Source organism: Hylaeus volcanicus, chromosome 3, assembly GCF_026283585.1.
Source record: "Hylaeus volcanicus isolate JK05 chromosome 3, UHH_iyHylVolc1.0_haploid, whole genome shotgun sequence".
In the NCBI taxonomy this organism is placed as follows: Eukaryota; Metazoa; Arthropoda; class Insecta; order Hymenoptera; family Colletidae; genus Hylaeus; species Hylaeus volcanicus.
This window is the reverse complement of record NC_071978.1, coordinates 5,205,291-5,218,001: the sequence shown is the minus strand read 5'-3', so window position 1 is coordinate 5,218,001 and position 12,711 is coordinate 5,205,291.

Here is a 12,711-nt window from a genome sequence, read left to right as displayed (position 1 = left end):
ATTTTGCTTGAAATTGACAACTTTCGGTCAATTTATATTTGCGAATTTGGGCAGTCGCGAGGCAGCAGTGGATTAAGTAATTTTATTTCACTTGGCGAAAAAGAAGTGGGATGAAAAGAGGGACTCTTCTCGTGGGAGGGCTTCTATCTTCCTCTTGGTAGTTGTTGAGAGCGACAATTTTTTCCGTTGGTCGTCCAGGGGATCTTGTTTAATCGTTCTTCCTCGTTCCGGGCATTTCCCTGAAGCATTTCGTGCGAGGACCTATTTATCAATGCCCGTCATCCGGCCACGAGCCAGATAAATAATTTCGTTGAGCCCTGGAAGTGATTTCCATCCTTTGTTACGTCTCGCTCAGCCTCTTTCCATTGGCTCGGGCTCGATCGATGCCAGAAACTTTTAAATTACAGATTTAAAGATGATTTATCTGCTTGTAAATGATTCATATCTCAGAGCTGTATTTTATTCGGTTGGAAGAGTTATGGCGTTTGCTGGAAGCAGTATCCTGTATGAGAGGATGTGACAGACTATTCTGTCGATAAAACTCGGTAATGTAGAATATTCTATGCTGATAATACATTCTTCGATCAATTAAGACTCTACATTAACGATAAAATGCACTACATTATCGATAGAGGAACAATTTATTCTTCACAAAGGACATTCTCTGCTAAATCTCGTATGATAATAAGATACTGATCGATAAGACTAAGTAAAGATCGATAAGACTAGGTAACGTAGAATATTTGGTCGATAAAGAGGGTTGCTCTGCTGGTAATAAATTCTTCTGCCATTTAGGAATCTACAATACCGATTTTTACCGACAGACTGCCCTAAATTATCGATAGAAAAACAATTTATTCTTCACGAAGAACATTCTATGACAAATCATGGATGATGATAAGATACCAAGATCTGTCCATCGCCAGAAAACATAATAACAACTGTACAACTCTTTTTATTTACTTAACGAATTCGCAGCGATCGGAATAAAGGTTGACGTAAAGTTTTTCCTGCCTTCTTGTACCGGTTCAGCATCGATGATTAATTATTCATTATCGGGAGGGCGGTCGTGCGGTAATTGCGTCAGAGCAGTGAGCACGTCCGAGTTTCGGAGGAAATTTCGAAATGCCCGTAATAGTTTAATGGCCGGAGGAAAATTACCGCCACGGACCGATATTTTATCTCCCGTTCGTTATTGGCCAATTAGCGACTGCTGTTTACGAACTTCGTTCGAACCTGTGGAAAATTCGATTGGCAAACTTCATCGTCGACCAATCTGGATCCGGAAAATTTGATCTTTCGATGGGAATAGTGGAGGGAGCACTGGAAGGTCCTTTTACGTTTTAAAGTTCCTGGTAACTTTCGTCTTGGACTTGTAAGATTCTCTCTTTCTATTCAGTCCTTGGAATTCCTTAAGAAGATATGCTGTCCGAGCGCCACTTATTTCTCGCTAAATGAAATAAAGGAATGCAATTTAATCCAGTGGGACATTTATTTTACGAAAAAAAAAAAGAATAATGTCTGTCAAGAACAATTTATTGGCGATCCTATTTGTTGTTTCCGTTCGTCAGAGTCTGTAAGAATAAAATTATGTTAATTTTGAACTAGAGACATTTAATTTTCAACAGTTTCAAATGACCTCGAAAGACCTCCATGGTTTAAAAATTATTTTTCAGCGACTACGGTTCGTACAGAATGAATGGTAATTTCCTCGTGATTTATTAGACTGGGGGTGCGGGGGCAATGAAGGTTTAAATAGGGTTACATACATGCACACTGCAACGAGACAGAAAGGCGACGATTAGGCATCGTGAAAAATCGGCGTAAACGTACTCGCGGGAGACCACCGTTGGATCTTATCAGAGTAATCGCACGAGTGTCGATTTATCAAGCGTGGGTGTGTACGTACTGTTGCAATTTGCTGATAAATAATTCGCGGCCCTTTCTCAACGCACGCTTTGAAATATTGCCTTGTGCCAACTGGAAATGGATCGTTCGACCGCGTTTCGCGATGAAACATTCACAGTGGAAGGTTTTAATCGAAACATTGTGCTTCTGATAATCACGTCCGAGTGAAGTCCCGTCATTAATCCTTCTTTCGAAACGAGAGAAGAATCGTTTCACGATGGATTAGCGCGCTGGATGAATTATTCTACTCTGGCGAGGAATTAATCGCGAATTGCGCTCACGCTAACTATTCGATATTTACGGCTTAGATCTGTGCAACGTTTTCGACACTTTGGTAAATTAAAAGGAGAAGATGTTTAATATAGGATGTTTGAATTACGTTAGTTTAACAAATTTTAATTAAGTGATTACCTTCTCTCGTCACTAAGTTTCCTTCCATCTTGAATTGCTATTTATAAAAGAAACCACTCGTAATTGCATTTTCTCAAGAACCTTCGTCTCAACAAGAAACAGAGGATCTACTCAGAGTTTGCAACACAAGAGGAACATAAATAAATTCGAGTCTGCATTTAAAGAAGCTTACCAGCACCTAAGCTTCACCTTGTTACACAAACGTCAAATAAAAAGAACGAAACATGTCGAATAAACTCCGTAGACTCTGTAAATTCGCGATATCTAGAAGCGAGCCGTGTCGCAGATTTTCCTCTGCGAGTGTCAGCTTGAAAAATGGTCGTCCACTTCTGCGGATAAACGGAGAAACAATGCAGCGAGACGAGAAGTAGGACAACAGGACGGGACATCCCTAGGAGCGGATTCAATTGCAACAGAAAAGATATTAGTCTTCCAGAAGCGCTGTCCTCGCGACTGTCTCTCGCAACTTCAGCCTCCTAATTGAGGACACTGTTCCTTAAAGCTCATTACAATCTTCGCATTCGTTCTCGAGAGAAGTAATGAGATCTCCCGTAATCACCTGAACCGTCGTCGCGCCTAATTCAGCCGGTTGCAATCCACGAAACGAAACGTGCGTCGCTCCACGCATGGCCTAATTGGTCTTAATTTGCTGACTCAGCCTATTATGTCACCGAGGAGTCCTTCTTTCGTATTCGTGCGTCCCGAGATTCGTGACGTTCTTGTTCAAGGGCACGTTTAATTAACGAGAAGCAGGATAGCGTTGATTTCGTGGAACACTCGTTAACAATGAAACGAGGAAGTGTCATTTGCTTAGAAAATTTGCTTGTTATTTTAAGGTGGAGTATTCTTGGTTGGGTAGAGTGATTGGTACGTATTGTGATATTTTGTCCTGAAGTTGCTAGAGTTGCCATCAGGCGCTACAGTCCCCAAAGTAGAACGTCAGTTGCTTCTGTCAAGACAAGAATATTGCTCTTTGAAAGTTTATGAATGATTCTACATGAAAAAATAAGATGAATCTATAGATGATGAATTCTAGAATCACAATTTAGTTTCGAACCTCTACTGCCGAGTACCCAATACAAGTAAATAAACGAACTCGTGAACTATTAAAGTAAATTAAACGAAAAACTTCTACATAGTAACAACTTCACGAGCATGCTAATTAGCAAAAAAAAGTTTCGATTTAATCCGTCTCGTATTTTTCTCTCTCAACAATTCCAAATATCATCCATTTTTCAAGATGCGAGAACATTCTATTCTATTATCGAGATTCTCTGGATAACTATCGCTAAATCAGGATATATGTTCCTGTTATCCAGCATATCAGTTACCCAGCGCGAGTCATAATAGTGGACGACGGACAGGGGAATCGCTTAGTCCATTCCAGTTAATCTCGGCCATGGGAACCGGCTCGTTTTGTCCCAAAACGCAATCATCTCTGATGAGAATTCGCTGCGGAGGATCCGAAAGAGTTTCGCGCGGAATTCGAAGCATCGCGGAGCGAAATTCATTATCTGGCGCGTGTCTGCTAACGAGGCCAGAAACACAGCCGAGAGAAATACGCGGGAAACGAAAAACCCGCAGCCCCGGAGTCGCGGGAAACTAAATATAAAGCGGCCAGAGACGAGGAAAGCCTGGAAATGCCAACCTTCGGTCGGATGAGCGTGCACTTTTCAAGAATAGAAAAAATATCGTCGGGGACGGTGAATAGGCAGCTAACGGACAAAATAGAACCTCCACGGGAACTGTTCAACTACCCATCCGCCATTACGGTCCTTTAGTCGTTGAATACCTTGTCTGTTTCCAATACCTTGTTTTCTTCGTAAAAGTGCGGCTTATACGTAAACAATAAGGAACTGCACGTAACTTGACAGTTTCTATTTTTGCATGGCGACAGAACAAATTTTCGTGTTTTATTTTACCCCAAAAAAATCGACTTTTCTCATATATTTTGGCCCGTAACACTCAAGTTCTTTAGATGGCCCGGTGAATGAAACTTGACTGCGAGGCAAAAGAATCCTCTCGACAATAGCATTCGTAAAAAGGCACATTTCACGTTTGCCACGGATCTTCTTCGTCATCGCACAGGCCCTCGTTTCATCCGCGACTTAAATATCCATTACTCTGAGCAGGAAGCTGGCCGCTCACTGTGAACAAAAACCACGACTACTCGATATTGGGAAGGTCGGTTCACCTGTTCTCCCTCTGGGAGCCAACCAGCCCTTCCAGCAGCTTTTTCTTGGCCCTCTGGCGCGAAAGTCGTTTCCATCGATCGAGCTCCAAGCGTAGTAACGTTATTTTCTCGCGTTATCGCGTTGGCAGCCGTCGGCGAACGTGCCCTCGAGTGGATATGTTAAAATTGAAGGGAGAATTTCTCGGAAACCTACTTGGCGGGTCTATTACGGCCAAACTGTTGATCAAAAAGCAGCTCGGGGACGGAACGGGTAGCGACGAGTCCGACGAACTTCTTGGAACGATCTCTTTGGAAGTTAGGCTGCGGTTACATGGTTAATCAGCGAAAGAGGAGTCACACGGTTAAATTAAATTCACCTTCGCGCTAACTTTAACCCGAGTTCTGCAACGTTGAGCCTTCCGGTCTGATAGGGGCGCGATGTGACGGATCGTGATGGTCTTTGCGCTTCTCGCTTTTCACTTCTCATTTCTAATTTTTCATTTCTCACGCCACGGGTGACGGACGATCTTGCTTCGCGGAGTAATTTTTCGTGGCACAATTGAAGACCGCGCGAGAACTATTCTTCTTTGAACACGAGGGTTTTTCAGGGGGTAAAAGACACAAATTAATGAGCGGAACGGAAGTAAGGAACTGAAATTAAGCTGCTGTATGCGGTTCAGAGAATACTCATCTTGTAAGAGGCTGTAATGACGAAGGGAATTTAGTGGAACGAAAGAAGACCTTCGCTGAACCCTCGATCACTGTCGGAGTATAAAAGAAAAATTAAAAAAAATATGCACGTCGAATTGAGTAACCTCCTCCTTTTCGAAGTCGGATAATAAAATACCAGGTGAGGTGGTACGCGCCATAGGCCTATTTCGTTCCGTTAACTTTTGCAAATGGGGTATACTGGAATAATAAAATACTAATATTGTTGTAATTAAAAGTTTTGATCTTATTTTTAAAAATTATTGGACCAATCAAGAGTGACACCTTCCAGTTCACAATTGATGCGAAATTCCTCGTGGAAACAGAGAACTATGTCAAGATCAGGACACCAGGGCTCTGCATTTTCTTCCATTTCGTCCATGGAACGGGCAAACGTGCCAAGCTAGCAAACCTTTGAGCTGCGATGGCTATAGCGGACTTTGCCTTGGTAAGACTATTTATTCTGGGTATGGCGAGGAACGTTAACAACAGGCGAGCCAGCCAGGAAGCCAGCCGCTCGTGGCGAGCGAAAAGAGAAGAAGAGCGTGTGTTTCAACGCGGTAACCGTCAGCTACGAGCTGTTTGTCCACCTACAATCAACCATCCTCGTTGAAAGGACCGCCGTCGGCGCGTGAGAGAATCGCTCACGATCAAGCGAGCATCACGCCTCCGCGAATTTTCCACGGATGGTCGAGCTGGATAGTCTCTGCCTTTGGCTGTGTTGGACCCGTTCGTTGGCCAGCCATGACACTCTACCCGTGTGTGAGAGATGTGTGTTGGGCCAACCGGGAGATCGTAAACAGTTTACAGTGGCGCGCGGATAACGACAATGACAATGAACACATCGGTTGGATCTTATCGAGGTGTCAGAGTGACGTTCGCTTCGCCCTTGCGACTGGGTCGACGTAACGGCGATTACGGGGGATAATTGAAAGGTGCATCGAGCTTTTTATTAAATAAGCGGTACGATTATCGTAATAGGTAGGCCCCTTCGAAGGTTCATTATTTTTTAGCGTAATGTGACGAAGAAGATGAAGGTTGTGAGAAATATTACGTTAACCCATTTACTGCCTAGCAAATTTGAATTTATGAAAATTAATACGTGGTTGATTATATACATATTCACAGGTGGTTTCTTTTCTAAAACATGGAGGTAAACAAAAGAAAAGTATTAGTAGTAGTAGCTATCCTACAGAAATGCATAAAATACCAGCTGAGAAGAACTACATTTAAGCAGCGAAGCCTTGTCAAAACGAATTTAACGAATCGAATAATGATATTAATATTCCCAGGCCATTATCGATAAAATCAATTAGATTGCTTCTCTTTCCCGTGAATTCGGTCTATCGGTGACATAACGATTGGACAAGCGATGCATCGTCCAATAATACCAATACCACTGCGGCCGCGTGTACGCGACCGGGCAAAACACGCGCGCGACGCAATGTCGGATTCTATTGTCATAATACCGGCATTACGCGCATTACATTACGCATATGGCCGCGAGTACGTGATGTGGGTTATGGTGATTCTTGCTGTTTCGCAGCGCTCATTACCGAATTACGAGTAATTCCATCCACTTTGCCGCACAGAGACATTATCCGCGTTTCTCCGGCGTCCATTCATTAAAGGGCAAACAGAGGGCCATTACGCTCTCGATTTTAAACCGTTTCCGATAATCGTGTAAACAGGACACAGAGATAACTCGGACGGCCTTTGACCTGGAAGAACGCGTGCACCATTTTTCGTTCGTGTTTAAAAACATACGCGCTTCTCTGGCTTCGATCGAAACCTTGTTACAGCCATTGTACCCAGAAGAGGAACATTTAATCAGATTCTCCAGTTTTAACAATGCACGAAAATGTTTCAGATGTTGCAATTTTCACCAAGTTTATTGTATTATGATTTCTAGGTTTAATCTATGAAAAAGAATTTTATCTTCAATTTAGTATTTACAACGTGTTGTATCTATTTTTTGAGAAAGATTGTAGCAAATAATTATTCTGAATCTCTATCGATGGAATAAAATGAGATGGTCATTTTTTGCTCTAATTTATCAAAATAATAAAACACACAGTTCTATTACATGGATTCACCTCAAGTTTACCACCTCGAATTTGCCCGCATTTCCCACACAAATACGTCCCTGTCGAACTGAAAATCCACGACCCTTCACGACAAACGAAACACCCTCGATAGGCATCAATCCTCACAGGCCACCGATTCGGCGATCGATCGCGGTTAACCGTGACCCTTCCAATCGCGATAACCAATATTTAAACCAGACCCCCTAGCGTGTTCGAATCGGCGCGACAATTCGAAACAAGTCGAGTGAAACACGTAACTGAAATTATTGGGGGCGCACTGGACGAGTGCGCGTTTCCTGTGCGGCGATATACGGCGACGACAGAAAGGTCAAGGGGCACAATGGCGGCTATACGTGTCCATTATGCAAGGTCGACGACGGTTTCCGTGATTTTATCGAGATGCACACGCGAGGCTGTTTTCTGGGAACGACCTCGACGTTCATTCTCTACGCTGGTTTCCACGTTTTCCTGGCTTCTACAGTGTGCGTAGAAAGTATTCGTTCGTACGAAAATTTTAAGCAGAAATTCGTCCAAGTTGAAAGCACTTTAGAAATAATCTAGCTTGAAAAATAATTGTATCTAGTGGGAAACAAAGTTTCAGACAATTTATACTACAAATTACTTATTTAAAAGTCTTCATTTCTTATCATCTACAATTATTTTTTAACGCCTCCAATCGTATGTAAATGAAAAGTCGTGCGTAATTTTTGCTACGACTGTTACAGGTGAGCGCGAAACTTCGCCAAAAGGTTGATCCAGGTTCGCACATCCCTCCAGAGCCGATCTTTCCTTTTTCCATTTATATCTGTCGCTACTTCTCTGGCATGCACGAAGTTTCTTAGAAACGTGCACGACCTTTCGGCCAATAGTCTCATATTCCAATGATGTAACCTAATCTTTCGAGGTATGGGGCTGCTCACCGTAATCGAAGGGAACTCCGTGCTGGGTGCAACACCTGCGCGCTCATGCGGAGAGTTTCTGGAATTCTGGAAGCATTTGGGTCGGGGTTAATAGTCGCGAAGATGCATTGCTGGTGGAAAGTTTTGGGTACATCTACTGATACTGGGATTAATCAGCTCCGACTAACTGGAAAATAATAAATTAAGTGTGATTGTTGGTTTGTTGCATTGAAACCAAACGTGGAGGAATTATATTGGTAGTTTTTTTTTTTAAAGAAATTTATGTTGTATCTTTTTACACTTTCTTACAGCTTCAAGGCTTGACAAAATTGTGCCTGATCATGGTGAAATTTATAAAGTGGGAATGTCACAGGTTTTCGAACTCTTTAAATATTCTAATATTCCTTGAATTTTTGTTTGTTTAGAATCTACTTCTAGAAAAGGAATGAAAAATTTCTACAGCTTGTCGAAGCATCAAATAAAATATATACAAAATTTGGAATCGATATATTCCTTCAATAGTCCCTTCAATAAAAAATCTCAATTATGATCTTTAGTACTTCGAATAAGGCAACTCCTTTAATAAAAGCGTAAATGTGGCTCGGGTAATATTGAAAATTCCAAACAAATAGTTTGAATAGTTTGTTTCTCCGTGTGTTAACAGGTCGTCGTTAACTAAACGCGAGGAGGTGCCGCAGCGTGCGGAGAATAAAATTGGTCTGGAATTTTCTAATGGCGCAATGTGCATGCAAAGTAGCTTCCGGTGTACAAGACGACGTATGCAGAGTCTGAACTTGCGCGTAAGTTTTCGAGTTTGAAGTTCCAGAGTGGCCTCGGGTTTAAAGTTGATCGGTAACTTTAAATTCCTCGTTAAAAGTAACCATCTGCGAGACGTACATTATGCGTTGTTATTCATTTTGTGGAACGTTGTTACGACAGGTCTTTGAGGAAGTTGTACTGCCTTTTTTTTTTGAAAAATGTAAAATTGAACTGTCCTGTGTGACAAACATTTTTTTGAACAAAGAGTATCCATTTTAAAAGTGATGTGTGTGGATGTCTGATCAAAGGGCGACCTATTCTACTGAAATTTATCACTGACATTGAATGTTCTGTTTCTTACAGTTTCTCGTGCAGATAACGTTAATATTCAATTTAATGTAGATTTTCAAATAATAGCGTATTAACCTCCGTGTCAGATGTCTGATCGAAGTACGACGTTTGCTACTGGCACTTTTCACTTGCACCAAACATTCCTTCGCTTCCACTTCCTCGTACAAACTATATTAATTTTAAAGTTAATAAAATCTTCTGGGAGGTGGTTTTAATACTCAGGCTGTGTATTTAATAAATTTACTTGGAAAGTAAGGGTGTATTCAAGTATTCTCCAGGTATTTATCATACTTTGGATGTCTGACCAAAGCGCAACCTTTACTACTGACGCTTTTCGTTCGCACCAAACATTCTTTACTTTTCAAAACAAATCACTACCGTTAGTAAAACTAACTAAAACTAAAGATCTACAGAGATTAATAATATCATTAAAATTGTGTAACCTGATAAAATGTAAAAAAATAAAGAAAATTTGTTACAAGATGTTCCCAATGGTCCGTTCGTTGAACTGACCGATATACTTGGAAAATAAGGACAGACGTGTTCTCGAGGCGACCGTAAACACCGAGTATCGGCCTTGGACATCTGACCAAAGCACGATCTCTGCTGCTGACGCCTTTCGAGCCAGTGTACGTCGTCGAACTGCTAGTAACAGCGTGGAACAAGTCGCCAGTTTACGAGGACAAAGTTTATGCAAGTAGACGCGCGTTGAATGCCGTGGTTAATTGAATCTAATTCTTATTCCTCGAACGTGTGTGCCGTAAAGCCTCGTGGAGCGCCAGACTCGAGCACACTTACTCCTTCCTCTTTTCCTTACCTCATAAAAAATCTCCAATTCCTCTTGTTTCTCCCCCGTCCTCACCCCAATAACACTAGAACATCTCAACAAGATCCCATTGATCCCACGCCGAGTCTAAAATTTCAAAGGCGACACGTACGACAGCGCGTTCGCGTAATTTCACTTCCTGCCTGGAATATGTCGATTCACTGGCGCGGCCATTAGCTAATTTATTAATTCAGTTATCTGTTCCGGTGGGGCGAGAGGTCGTGATCCTCTTTCATTGCGAAAAACCGCCCGGACAAGCCCAATCCCGCGGCCACCCACGGTACAATTAAAATGCTAATTCCCATTGATGGGTTAATCGGCGTGTTGTTTTGGAAAGTCGATCGCCGGGGACCGCCCGGCGACGCGTTCCGTGCTCCGTTTGCTCGTTTGTCATTGTCGGATGACGACGTTCTGGGCGCGAGACCATGCTTGAGCAGCCACCGTTCGAGCGAGCACTGTGCTCCCGTTGAAAATTTAACGTCCAACGATAATGCTAGTCACGGTAATATTTCTCCCCGAAATGTTTGTTTCACCAGTCCAACGTGTTTTATGATTCGTGCAACGCGGGATTCGGCGTCGACCGGATTAATGGTATCGTTGATCGACCCAACCGACGCGATTGGTTGATTCGCGAGGAGACAATGGGGTTATTTCGACAGTGGTCGATCGTTAATTGTTAATCAAAATTGTTTTTGGGACCAAGAATTTTTAATTAATATTCTTATACAATTCTATATACACACTTCTTACATAATTCTATTCGTATATATTCTATAATGATCTTCTGTAGTTGCTAATGTAATTAAATGCTGTATAAAAATACTTTAGAGGACCTATGCAGTACAACATATACTCATTAAGAGATATTAACAAACAGCAGCGAGCTCTTAACGAATAATCACCGTCCGACTCGATTTCTTCGACACAGTTTCTCCTTCTGACATTGTATTCTAAAATTGATTCCCCCGAACCAAAACAAGACCAGTCAAGTCTAGATCTTCCAAATCCTCGAAGATGACTTAATCATATATCATGTGTCATATATTATGTGTCAATCTTTCGAATGTATGGATCTCACAACTAATGAAGCAGAGTCGAAGTTAAGTCGAACCCTGTCGAAGTTAGAATCCACAGGGACTCAATTCCCGAAGGATGAAAGATAAATTAGAAATTCTGTCCAAAGGACAGCCGGAAGAGACTCGCGACTGGAAGGATCGAACGAAAAGCCTGCTCGGCACGTTTTCCTCGCGTCGTTCCATCTCTGATCGACCCCTTTCATTTCCATCTCGAATCCCTTCAACCCGTCGGGTTCCTTCCGTCGGTTCCCTCGGATATCTTCTCGTTTCTTCCTGGCCAGGGGTCTTCGAGTATTCTTGTGTTGGACGTCTTCGTCTCGATCTTCTTCAGCGATTTCTTCCTCTTTCCCTCCGCTGGCGAGATATAAGTCGACGGTCAAAGGGACCAGACACAAAAGTCCGTCAGTCGAAAAGTTTTCCGTCGAATTTCCGCGTTTGGCGGCCGAAAGCGCCTTCCGCCCAACGTCAAGCGTATTAATACCTTTAACTTTCTGATATGCTTGCCTCTGAGCAACAATTTGAATAGTAACTTACCAAATAGTTACTAACACGAGGATCGTTCAAATATAAACCGGATTTTTTTTACACAGCCTAATTGAGGATAGATAAAAATACAAACGGATCGCTTTAGTTTTCTACAATAGGTTCCTTTAACAGAAATACATTTTCGACAACGACAACGCACGACCGCATATAGAACTGCTTCTTTCCCTAAGGGATTAGAAAATGTCCTATCTGAAAAAGGAATCCTGTTGAAGAAAAGTACGTAGAAAAATAAGGCACTCCATTTGTATTTGTATCTATCATCAATGAAGTTGTGTACAAAAATTTCGGTTTATATTTGAATGACGGAACATTGCAAGAACGAAGTTATTAATTTCCTTCAATGGATAAAATTATTCTTAGTTGGAGGAGCTTCCCAAGAATTACGTCGACTCACCGTACTTTGCCGAACACTGGAACTTTTCGGAAGTTTATCGAACTCCCAATGGAAATCGACGAGCAAAGAAAGATTGGAAGAATCGAAGGGAAGAAGGCAAATAGTCGCGGGTCAACAGCGAAATTAACTTTAATTACTCCTCGACTATTTTTACTCCCGTCTTCGCCAACTATGCCCCTAATTCTGACCGACGAGTAAGGTCGCAGGTTAAAAATCTTTCGTCGGTGTAATAGTTAGTCGGGCTGGTACACAGCGTCACGTAATACCGAAAGCTTTCTACCCCTTGATTCTTCCCGAGCTCTTCAGTATTCAGGACTCATGCGCTAATGCAATCTCGTTATTTTTTTCCACCTTTTATTTTCCCCCGGAGCTTTACGCTGCCGTTCGCGAAATTCTCGCAGCGACGAGTGAAATTGCGTTTGAAGCGGCCATCGCGCTTACTTTTCGAGCGGTGCTTCTATTTTCGACAGTTTTTTAATACCCAGCCACTAAAATCCATTTTTAACGATCGCTCGAGTGGGCTTTTGTATTATAAAAAAAAAACGCTGGGACGCTTTGGGAATTTTAGAGCAT